We start from the raw sequence: 7,833 nt of genomic DNA, 5'->3' as shown, positions 1-7,833 counted from the left end.
AGTATCACACTTCCATGCAGTACTAAATTTTCCCTATTCATTTTAATTTCCCATAATTTGACTCCAATGTACCAAGTCCAGAGTACATTGCAAATTTTAACACCATAAAACCACTAAATTGCCCAAAAAATGTTTCATCAAAAAAAAAAAAAACTGATAAGACCTCTGGGGGTATCTTTTCCAAAAATTGGTCATGCATCACTGAGTCACTATCATCGGGGACATTTTATGTTGCCTCAAATATGCAGCGCTCTCTCTCCACCTGAGCGGGGTGCGCATTTGAGGCAACAGGTTAGGGACGGCCACACACGTCACATTCCCAGAATGATGATTCAGAGCATAGGGTTTGGGGTGGGCATATTTTTTAGTTTGGCTATGCTCTGTGTCATCATTCTGGGAACATAACCTTTTTCATGATTTTGTGTCCCACTGTACCCCATTTTAGTTTTTTAGTGTACCCTAGTTATTTATCCCATGTAATGTCCCTTGAGGGGGGGTCCCACTGTTCCTCCTCCATAGGAGAGATACAAAGCTCAAGGATCCTGACTGATCTCCGGCACCTCTGAGAACGGTGTGCATGCTGTTTACAGCCAAATATGAGGTTTGTCCTTACTCCAAAGAAATGTATTTACAATGACATTTTTTCCTTTTAACACTTGTGAAAATGAAAAATTTGGGGTAACCCTAGCATTTTAGTGTAAAAAAAAAAAAATTTTTCCTTTTCACATCCCACTAAATTAACATTTCTGAAACACCTATGGGGTGTTAAGGCTCACTGGACCCCTTGTTATGTGCCTTGAGGGGTGTAGTATTCAAAATAGTATGCCATGTGTTTTGTTTTGTTTTTCTGTTCTGGCATCATAGGGGCTTCCTAAATGCGACATGCCCCCCATTTCAGCAAAATTTGCAAATGTGGCTCCTTCTCTTCTGAGCATTGTAGTGCGCCCACAATGCCCTTTTCGTCCACATATGGGGTATTTCCATACTCAGAAAAGATGGGGTTACACATTTTGGGGGGCATTTCTCATATTACCCCTTGTAAAAATGTAAAATGTGGGGGAAACCAGCATTTTAGTGGAAAAAGATAAAAAAAAAAAAAATTTATACATCCAAAGTCGTCAAACATTTGTGGGGGTGTTAAGGCTCACTGTACCCCTTGTTTCGTTCCTTGAGGGGTATCGTTTCCAAAAGAATATGCCATGTGCTGTTCTGGCACCATAGGGGCTTCCTAAATGGGACATGCCCCCCAAAAACCATTTCAGCAAATTTTGCTTTGCAAAAGCCAAATGTGACTCCTACTCTTCTGAGCATTGTTGTGTGCCCGCAGTGCACTTGACCTACACATATGTGGTGCTTCCATACACCAAAGATGGGGTTACAAATTTTGGGGGGCATTTTCTCCTATTACCCCTTGTAAAATGTAAAATTTGGGGGAAAACCAGCATTTTAATGAAAAAAAATTTCATTTACACATCCAACGTGAAACACCCATGGAGTGTTAAGGCTCACTGTACCCCTTGTTATGTTCCTTAAGGGGTGTAGTTTCCAAAATGGTATGCCATGCGTTTTTTTTTTTTTTTTGCTGTTCTGGCACCATAGGGGCTTCCTTAATGCGACATGCTCCCCAAAAACCATTTCAGAAAAACTCACTCTCCAAAATCCCACTGTCGCTCCTTCCCTTCTGAGCCCTCTACTGCTCTCCCCGAACACTTGACATACACATATGAGGTATTTTCTTACTCAAGAGAAATGGGGTTACACATTTTAGTAAGATTTCTCTCCTTTTACCCCCTGTAAAATTTCAATAACTGGGTCTACAAGAACATGCCAGTGTAAAAAATGAAGATTTTGAATTTTCTCCTTCAATTTGCTGCTATTCCTGTGAAACACTCAAAGGGTTAACAAACATTTTGAATGTCATTTTGAATACTTTGAGGGGTGCAGTTTTTTTTTATAATGGGGTCATTTGTGGAGTATTTCTAATAGGAAGGCCCTTCAAATCCACTTCAAACCTGAACTGGTCCATGAAAAATTTCGATTCTGAAAATTGTGTGGAAAATTGGAAAATTGCTGCTGAACTTTGAAGCCCTCTGATGTCTTCCAAAAGTAAAAACATGTCAACCTTATGATGCAAACATAAATTAGACATATTGTATTTGTGAATCAAAATATAATTTATTTGGAATGTCTATTTTCCTTACAAGCAGAGAGCTTCAAAGTTAAAAAAACGCAAGTTTAAATTTTTTCATCAAATTTTGGAATTTTTCACCATGAAATTATGCAAGTATCTGTGAAAATTTACCACTAACATAAAGTAGAATATGTCACGAAAATACAATCTCTGAATTAGAATGAAAGGTAAAAGCATCCCAGAGCAATTAATGCTTAAAGTGACAGTGGTCAGATGTGCAAAAAACGCTCTGGTCCTACAGTGAAAATTGGCCTGTTCCTTAACCTCTTAAGGACCCAGGGCTTATGGATACGCCCTCACACCCTGGGCCTTAAGGACCCAGGGCGTATCCATACGCCCTGGCGTTTTCCGATCCCTGCAGCGCGCCGGGCAGAGATCGGAAGCGGATGCCTGCTGAAATGCTTCAGCAGGCATCCAGGGCAAACGCCAAGTGGGGCCATATCTGCCCCCCATGTCGGCGATCGTCGCAAATCGCGAGGGAAATCGCCCCTGCGATCTGCCGCGATACTGGGCTGATCGGTTCTCTGGGACCTGACCGCCCGGTAATTTTGCATGATCCCGGTTGTCACAGACAGCCAGGACCATGCTGAAGGCTAGGAGCGAGGTGGCCACCTCCTCCTATCCCCTGCGATTCTTCGGTTAGCTAACCGACTAATCACAGGAGGGGGGGCGGTTACTTCCTCCTGCCCGGGCCCCTGGAAGTCCGGAGAGGACGGGAGGAAGACCGGAGGACGCGGCGGGGGACGGGGGAGTGCTGGAGACCGGCCCCGGTATTTACCTCATCCCTGAAGACCCGGATCCCGGCGGCGGGGACGGCGACAGGTGAGTTGATCTTCGGCGGTGGCGCGGGACCTTTACAGCAGTCCAGACCGCCGTAAAGCGATATGGACTGCTCCTCTGGTCCCCTTACATTACAACTCCCAGCATGCCCAGACTGCCCTTGGCGTCTGGGCATGCTGGGAGTTGCAGTTTTGCAACATCTGGAGGTCCGCAGTTTGGAGACCACTGTGCCCTTCCAAATGTTGCCAAACTATACATCCTCAGCATGCCCTTACTGTCCAGGCATGCTGGGAGTTGTAGCTCTGTAACATCTGGCCCTTCGTATGTTGCAGAACTACAACTCCCAGCATGCCTGGACAATTTTGGCATACTGGGAGTTGTAGTATTGCAACATCTGGAAGGGCACAGATTGGGAACCACTGTATGAGTGGTCTGCAAACTGTAGTCCTCCAGATGTTGCAAAACTACAACTCCAAGCATGCTAGGAGTTGTAGTTCGGCAACATTTGGCTCTAAAGATGTTGCCGAACTACTACTTCCAGCATGCCTGAAAATGTTTGGTAGTAGTGGTTTTGCAACAACTGGAGGCACACTGGTTGGGAAACATTGTCTGTTTCCTAACTCAGTGTTTCCCAACCCGTGTGCCTTCAGCTGTTGCAAAACTATAACTACCAGCATGCACTGATAGACTGTGAATGCTGCGATTCATAGTTTTGCAACTGCTGAAGGTCCCCCCCCCCCCCCCCCTGTGAATGTACAGGGTACATTCACATGGGCAGGGGGACTTACAGTAAGTATCAGGCTGCAAGTTTGCGATGCAGCTAATTTTGCGCGGCAGCTCAAACTCGCAGCGGGAAACTCGCTGTAATCCCCCGCCCATGTGACTGTACCCTAAAAACATTACACTACACTACACTAACACAAAATAAAATAAAAAGTAAAAAACACTACACATACCCCTACACAGCCCCCCTCCCCTCCCCAATAAAAATGAAAAACGTCTGGTATGCCACTGTTTCCAAAATGGAGCCTCCAGCTGTTGCAAAACAACAACTCCCAGTATTGCCAGACAGCCGTTGACTGTCCAAGCATGCTGGGAGTTTTGCAACAGCTGGAGGCACCCTGTTTGGGAATCACTGGCGTAGAATACCCCTATGTCCACCCCTATGCAAATCCCTAATTCAGGCCTCAAATGCACATGGCGCTCTCACTTTGGAGCCCTGTCATATTTTAAGGCAACAGTTTAGGGCCACATATGGGGTATCGCTGTACTCAGGAGAAATTGCCTAAAAAATTTTGGGAGGCTTTTTCTCCTTTCACCCCTTATGAAAAGGTGAAGTTGGGGTCTACACCAGCATGTTAGTGTAAAAAAATAAATTGTTTACACTAACATGCTGGTGTCGCCCAATACTTTTCCTTTTGGCAAGCGGTAAAAGGGGGAAAAAGCCCCCCAAAATTTGTAATGCAATTTCTCCCGACTACGGAGATACACCATATGTGGGCGCAAAGTGTTCTGGGGGCACACAACAAGGCCCAGAAGGGAGAGTGCACCATGTACATTTGAGGTAATTTGCACAGGGGTGCAAAACAAAACCCCACATGTGACCCCATTTCGGAAACTAAACCCCTCACGGAATGTAATGAGGGGTGCAGTGAGAATTTACTCCCCACTGGTGTCTGACAGATCTTTGGAACAGTGGGCTGCTCAAATTAAAAATTTTGTACAGCCCACTGTTCCAAAGATCTGACAGACACCAGTGGGGGGTAAATGCTCACTGTACCCCTCATTACATTCTGTGAGGGGTCTAGTTCCCAAAATGGTATGCCATGTGTTTTTTTTTTTTGCTGTCCTGGCACCATAGGGGCTTCCTAAATGCGACATGCCCCCCGAGCAAAATTTGCTCTCAAAAAGCCAAATATGACTCCTTCTCTTCTGAGCATTGTAGTTCGCCCGTAGTGCACTTCAGGTCAACTTATGGGGTACATCCATACTCAGAAGAGATGGGGTTACAAATTTTGGGGGGTATTTTCTGCTATTAACCGTTGCAAAAATGTGAAATTTGGGGGGGAAACACACATTTTAGTGAAATTTTTTTTTTCACGTATGCAAAAGTCGTGAAACCCCTGTGGGGTATTAAGGCTCACTTTATTCCTTGTTATGTTCCTCAAGGGGTCTAGTTTCCAAAATGGTATGCCATGTGTTTTTTTTTTTTTTTTTGCTGTCCTGGCACCATAGGGGCTTGCTAAATGCGACACGCCCCCGAGCAAAATTTGCTCTCAAAAAGCCAAATATGACTCCTTCTCTTCTGAGCATTGTAGTTCGCCGGTAGTGCACTTCTGGTCAACTTATGGGGTACCTCCATACTCAGAAGAGATGGGCTTACAAATTTTGTGGGTATTTTCTGCTATTAACCCTTGCAAAAATGTGAAATTTGGGGGGAAACACACATTTTAGTGAAATTTTTTAAAAATATTTTACATATGCAAAAGTCGTGAAACACCTGTGGGGTATTAAGGCTCACTTAATTCCTTGTTACGTTCCTCAAGGGGTCTTGTTTCCAAAATGGTATGGCATGTGTTTTTTTTTTCTTTTTTGCTGTTCTGGCACCATAGGGGCTTCCTAAATGCAACATGCCCCCCAAAAAACATTTCAGAAAAACGTACTCTCCAAAATCCCCTTGTCGCTCCTTCGCTTCTGAGCCCTCTACTGCGCCCGCCGAATACTTTACATAGACATATGAGGTATGTGCTTACTCGAGAGAAATTGGGCTACAAATATAAGTATAAATTTTCTCCTTTTACTCCTTGTAAAATTTCAAAAATTGGGTCTACAAGAACATGCGAGTGTAAAAAATGAAGATTGTGAATTTTCTCCTTCACTTTGCTGCTATTCCAGTGAAACACCTTAAGGGTAAAAAGGCTGACCGAATGTCATTTTGAATACTTTGGGGGGTGCAGTTTTTATAATGGGGTCATTTGTGGGGTATTTCTAAGAAGAAGACCCTTCAAATCCACTTCAAACCTGAACTGGTCCCTGAAAAATATTGAGTTTGGAAATTTTCTGAAAAATTGGAAAATTGCTGCTGAACTTTGAAGCCCTCTGGTGTCTTCTAAAAGTAAAAACTTGTCAATTTTATGATGCAAACATAAAGTGGACATATTGTATATGTGAATAAAAAAAAACATATTTTGAATAACCATTTTCCAAGTTAGAAAAATGCAAAATTTTCCAATTTTTCATCAAATTTGGGGATTTTTCACCAAGAAAGGATGCAAGTTACCAAAAAACTTTACCACTATGTTAAAGTAGAATATGTCACAAAAAAAACTATCTCGGAATCAGAATGATAACTAAAAGCATTCCAGAGTTATCAATGTTTAAAGTGACAGTGGTCAGATGTTCAAAAAATGGCCGGGTCCGAAGGTGTAAAATGGCTGGGTCCTTAAGAGGTTAATTGGTTAAAGGGGTACTCCGGTGGAAAACATTTTTTTTTTTTATTAACTGGTGCCAGAAAGTTATACAGATTTGTAAATTACTTCTATTAAATAATCTTAATTCTTCTAGTACTTATTAGCTGCTGAATACTACAGAGGAAATTCTTTTCTTTTTGGAACACAGTGCTCTCTGCTGGCATCATGACCAAATTTTAAGAAATGTCCAGAGCAGCATATGTTTGCCATGGGGATTTTCTTCTACTCTGCATTGTTCTTAAAATGGACAGAGATGTCAGCAGATAGCACTGTGGTCATAATGTCAGCAGAGAGCTCTGTGTTCCAAAGAGAAAAGAATTTCCTCTGTAGTATTCACCAGCTAATAAGTAGTAGAAGGATTAAGATTATTTAATAGAAGTTATTGTTTAACTTTGTGGCACCAGTTGATAAAAAAAAAAAGTTTTCCACCGGAGTACCCCTTTAAGTATTGAGGATATACATATAGCTAAAACTCAACTTTTCTTAGGATAGAATATAGGGATAAATATAAATATATAAGGAAAGGTGTGCAAAAACCACCATGTCCAGGCAATTCCACCAAGTATTTATGCGATGCAAAGACCTCTAAAAGGTGGAAACGAACAATGCATGGTCCATTGTAACAGATGTGGGTAAAAACTTCCCCTGTAAGGCCCTACTCTCGCACTATTAATTCCCTTATTGGTAAGTGTTACTCATCCTAAAAGGGGCAGCCCCACACAGGAACCGCTCCCTATTTCCATCTAAAAACACTGTCATTTGCCATGTTTTTTATGTGGAAATAGGGAGAGGTTCTGGGGCTGCCCTTTTTAGGACAACACTTGCTAAGAAGGGAATTAATAATGTGAAAGTAGGGCCTTACAGGGAAGTTTTTAACCCCACCTGTTACAATAGACCATACGTTGTTCCCTTCCACCTTTTAGAGGTATTTGCATCGTGTAAATACTTGGTGGTATTGGTGGCACATGGTGTTTTTTGCACATCTTTCCTTTTGTTAGATTTAAAAAAAAAATTGGGGTCCATATATTTTATCCTAAGAAAAGTTAAGTTTTAGCTAATACATATACTCAATACTTACTTGTGGTCTAATGCAGAGGAATTTTTGAAAACTTGGAACCAGCACCTTAAAGGAAATCTGTCATCAGAATCACCCTCACTAAACCTGTTACACAGGCTTGTAGTGCGGGTGATCCTGATTAAAACGCTCCTTACCTGGTTAAAAATGGTTCAGCGCTTCTTAAGATATCTATATTTTTAGTTTTCTGTTATTCCCTGGCTTGGGACTCAGTGGGAGGTGTTATCATCTGGGACTCGGCCACACGTCATTCTAGCTGGGCGGAGCTGCCGCCCGGCTCATGAATATTCATGAACTTATCCTCCTGGTCTAATTCT

Source organism: Hyla sarda, chromosome 6 (genome assembly GCF_029499605.1).
Source record: "Hyla sarda isolate aHylSar1 chromosome 6, aHylSar1.hap1, whole genome shotgun sequence".
In the NCBI taxonomy this organism is placed as follows: domain Eukaryota; kingdom Metazoa; phylum Chordata; class Amphibia; order Anura; family Hylidae; genus Hyla; species Hyla sarda.
This window is presented reverse-complemented; position numbering follows the sequence as displayed.